Below are 4,437 nucleotides of genomic sequence, written 5' to 3' on the forward strand. Positions count from 1 at the left end.
TTGCTCATTTATTATCAGTCAGCGCTTTTTTTCTGGGTTTTTTCACCTTTGTCGTGTGTGCAGTGTAAAAGATATTTGAGATTCAGTATTTTTATTACTATATTGAATATGACGCAGAATACCATCAATAAATGCATCTCTGTGCATCAATTTACAAAAACTACACATAACTTCATATAGATCAATGTATATGTGAAAATTAAAATATTGTAGGCCTATTATTATTGTATTCATTTAGGCCTATACTATTTTTTTTTAAGTTTTCATGCTTTTTTCTACTAGAACTGGATGACAACGTATTTATTTTATTTAAATAAATTTAAGAATTTAAATTACAGTTTGATTAGATAATCAACAAGTAAAAAGGCTAAATCTATTAATATCAATTTACTATGTACAACCCAGATTCTTCATTATTATTAGATTTGAAGAAACAAAATACATTTGTATGGTTTATTATTCTAATCATTATATGCAGCATTGTTGTTGTCATCAGGAGAAAAAAAAAACATGTGCAAAACATAAATTGGACGAGAATAGCTGAAGCTAGAGCTGAAAATAATTCTGGGAGAAAATATGGAAGATGACAACAGCTAGAATCAGAATATGCGCCAAGGTTTTCAGTCATTCGTGGGGTTTAAAAGTAAGATGGCTTGCACCTTGACATATTTTTTAGATACAAAATAATCTGTTACTTTATTAATTTATTATGATCATTAAATAAATAAATGATTTTAATGGCTGATAATAATACTGTTTTGCAAGTTATATTGTAAGAAATGTTGTTATTGAAACAGCATCACATATTTTCCAAGAATCATGCAGCCCTATAAGCAACACTCAAAAAGAACAAAGAACTAAAGAGAAACTGCAGCAAGATACAAATGGTCTAATCTGATTTAAGGATTTATGATTTTATCTTGCACTGAGAAAATAATGTTTTAGAAAAAGCCAGAATAAAAAAAGCTTATTCTTGTACTGCAGAAAGTGCTGTAGTAATCCTGTCATATGTAGCTGTGTTGGATTACCACATAAAAACAAAAGAAATACCACATTCATCTAATGGCAAATTCTTGTAATAGTGTAGGCTACTGCAGAAAGTGCTGTAGTTATCCTGTCATATTTAGCTTTGCTTTTTTTGTGTGGTAAATTTATCTTGTACTCCTGAAATACCACAGGACATTTTTGTAAGGGAAAGTCCAGCATCTGGTCTTGACCACTGCAGTTGACATCTAAAAGAAACGGGACGTAGTAAAACTGTGTATATGTGCTATTGCTAGACATAACCACTAGATGTCAGCAATGCTATACTTACCTGTGATGAAGATGAAAGCTCAGAAAAAGAAACTGCCTTTGTAATATTCTCGTTCCCGTCCTTAAAGAAACAATACAAAACAGTTTCATGCAGAATTCTTTCTTCACTGAATCAAGAAACAGCTGAATTTACATTGCATCCTAAATCTACACTAATGTTGCTGTATTTTATTACAGTATAACACAATGGGCTCTATGTCAGGGGTGTCAAACTCAATCCCTGAAGCGCCACCCTGCACAGTTTAGTTCCAACACACTTACCGGTAGGTTTCAAAAAAGCCTAAAGGACTCAATAAGTTTGATCAGGTGTGTTTAATTAGGGTTGGAACTAAACTGTGGAGAGCTGCAGCGCTTCAAGAAATGAGTTTAACACCTCAGCTATGTTACATATTAATGAAAACCTGAACACAAACTCACCATCGCTCTCTGGTGTCCAACGCAGAAAATTACATCTCCAAAAATAAAAACTTTTACCAGATAGGGTGCGACATAAACATAAGCTGCTGACTGTTCTCACAGTGGGAAAGCTATGGAAGCCCGTTCTCGCCACTGAATGATAAAAAAAAATGTAATTAAAGTGGTGGTCCAGAATGTAATTTTAAGGCTTAGTTGTGTTAATAAGATGCAAAGCAATGTGTGCTCATGTTTCACTTGAAGGATATCGCGTTATTTTTTTATAAATCTCACTTTGATTATACACAGCTACTCAGCTAACATGAAAACGACTGTCATATTTCCTAGTTCCTCTGAAAGGCCCGCCCTCAAGTGGCTTTGATTGGTCATCGACATAATATGCAGCGATTCGCGCATCGGCTCCACGTCACGCCCGGACAAGCACGCGCATTTTGTATGTATAGATGTATAGATAGATAGATAGATAGATAGATAGATAGATAGATAGATAGATAGATAGATAGATAGATAGATAGATAGATAGTCAACAAGTGTCTTTAACGAGTGAAAATTGGACGCTTTAAGAGTGTTTGTGTGCCATTATGTTTGTGCGTGTGTATACTATGAACTGTCTCCAACACGAGAAGCGCATGTGTGCGGGAGAGATGTTTATTTTTATTTTTCCCCCATGCTCGGATTAAGTTATTTTCTGTGGTGACGCTGGCGACAGAATAAAGCACAAGATGTGGGATGAGACCTGTTTGAGCCTGAATTGATTTGTTTTTCTGTTACACTCCAGTTGGGAGAGAATTGCTGTATTTTTTTTTTAACTCAACGCGTTACACAACATCTTTCACGCATATCCGGAATATGTTTGCATATCTTTTGCGACTTGATTGTCTGAGATGTAAAACGCATGGAAAAGCTGCTGATAGAGAAACCGCCGTCTCACACAGAGACGCATGTGCAGTGCGTGTGTGTTTGTGTGTGTTTACAGCAGTTTGACTGATAAATATGGATTTGCAGCTAAATCGTTGGCGGTGGCGAACAGCATTTCCCGTTGTTTACATCTTTGTTACAACATACCGTTAAGGCTAAACATTGTACATGTCAGGATCAATTTTAACAAATAAAAACACTTACAGGTCGTGGCTCAGAGTTCACAGCGTCTCCTTGTAGCTGCTTCATCTTTGAGGAGATTTTAGCCGAATCCAGCACTGAACAGGGAGAGATTCTGGAAGCTGCGTTTTGTCAAATCATGCTTGCTATGTAATTTATAATTGTCTGGAAGGTAATTACTATTGAACTGGAAGCAATTCTGTGTTTGGATCGTGTCATTTGGAAGCCCAAACACAGAAACAGAGAAGCTCTGTGGAAATAGCAGGATGGCATTTCCTCTTTCTGCTGTGACATTACAGCGCCTCTGGCCACTGCTCTTACCTGCAAAGTGTGGGGTGCGCAGTAAACAAACCTTTGTGATCTCACAGGGGGCGGAAGTATTTTTTGTAGTTCACAAGATTCGTTCATTGTGGCTTTGCTAAGATAACTATAAAAATCAAGGTCTCCCTTTGCATTGAACTTTGAGCATTTTACATTCAGAGATGCTGTTTATGTTCACACAGCTACATTACACATCAACTAAAGTTTAATATATGATATTGTAGTGGACCACCCCTTTAACAAAAAAAAAATTATAAAGTCAAAATTGAGTTACAAAGCCAGAATTCTGAGTTAAAAAGTCACAATTCTGAGTAACAAAGTCAGAATTCTGAGTTACAAATTCAGAATTGCGAGTTATAAAGTTAGAATTTGAGTTATAAAGCTGTAATTCTGACTTAAGTCAGAAATGTGAGTTATAAAGTCAGAATTTGAGTTATAGTCAAAATTCCAGTTATAAAGTCAGAATTCTAAATAACAAAGTCAGAATTCCGAGTCATTAAGTCGCAATTCTGAGTAACAAAGTCAGAATTCTGAGTTATAAAGCGGAAATTCTGAGTTACAAATTCAGAATTGTGAGTTATAAAGTCAGAATTTTGAGTTATAAAGCTGCAATTCTGACCTAATAAGTCAGAAATGTGAGTTATAAAGTCAGAATTGCGAGTTAAAGTCAGAATGCCGAGTCAATAAGTCGCAATTCTGAGTTATAAAGTCGCAATTCTGAGTATATTTAGAATCTTATAACTTCATATCAATTTATAACTCTTTAACTTTATTGTTATATTGTATATTAATTCTGACTTGAGAAAAAAAATTATCATTGTTATTACTTTTTATTTTTTATCATTCAGTGACGGGAATAGGATTCTCGAGAAAGCTGAAGAATTTGAATGCTAACAATAATAAACTTAATACACAGACCCTGAAAATGTCTAAATGTAAAAACTGACAATGTTTAGCTTATATTGAACAAAAAAATTGCATATAAATCCATTTAACAAGTTTCTGTTGTAATTAAGCCTATATTTAGCAGTACAGTTTAGCAAACATTAGCATTTAATGCTTCACTCTGCAGTTTGGTCAGGAGTTGCTTGTTCTCATCAAAGGTCAAAGGTTGAATCTCAAATGTTAAAGGTGAATGTGTCAGAGAGAGAGAGACGACGGATGTAAAGGTCACATTCCTGAAGCAGTGTGGAGAAAGTAATAGCAAGACACATTGAAATCAATGCTAACTTCACCCTCAGTCACTTCTCTAAGTGTTTTCATAATAAACAACTTCACAAATGCACAATG

The 4,437-nt window shown here is 34.8% G+C and overlaps 1 long non-coding RNA gene across 1 annotated transcript; it reads right to left on the reverse strand.

Annotated features, from left to right (window-relative positions):
* Nucleotides 1-275: 275 nt before the first annotated feature.
* LOC141380161 (uncharacterized) lies at nucleotides 276-2,146 on the reverse strand. The gene is made up of 3 exons (XR_012397708.1): nucleotides 1,732-2,146; nucleotides 1,316-1,375; nucleotides 276-1,232 (listed from the first exon to the last, which is right to left on the reverse strand). It is a non-coding gene; the product is annotated as an uncharacterized lncRNA (long non-coding RNA).
* Between the last annotated feature and the right edge of the window lie 2,291 nt (nucleotides 2,147-4,437).

This window comes from Danio rerio, chromosome 22, assembly GCF_049306965.1.
Source record: "Danio rerio strain Tuebingen ecotype United States chromosome 22, GRCz12tu, whole genome shotgun sequence".
Taxonomy (NCBI): Eukaryota; Metazoa; Chordata; class Actinopteri; order Cypriniformes; family Danionidae; genus Danio; species Danio rerio.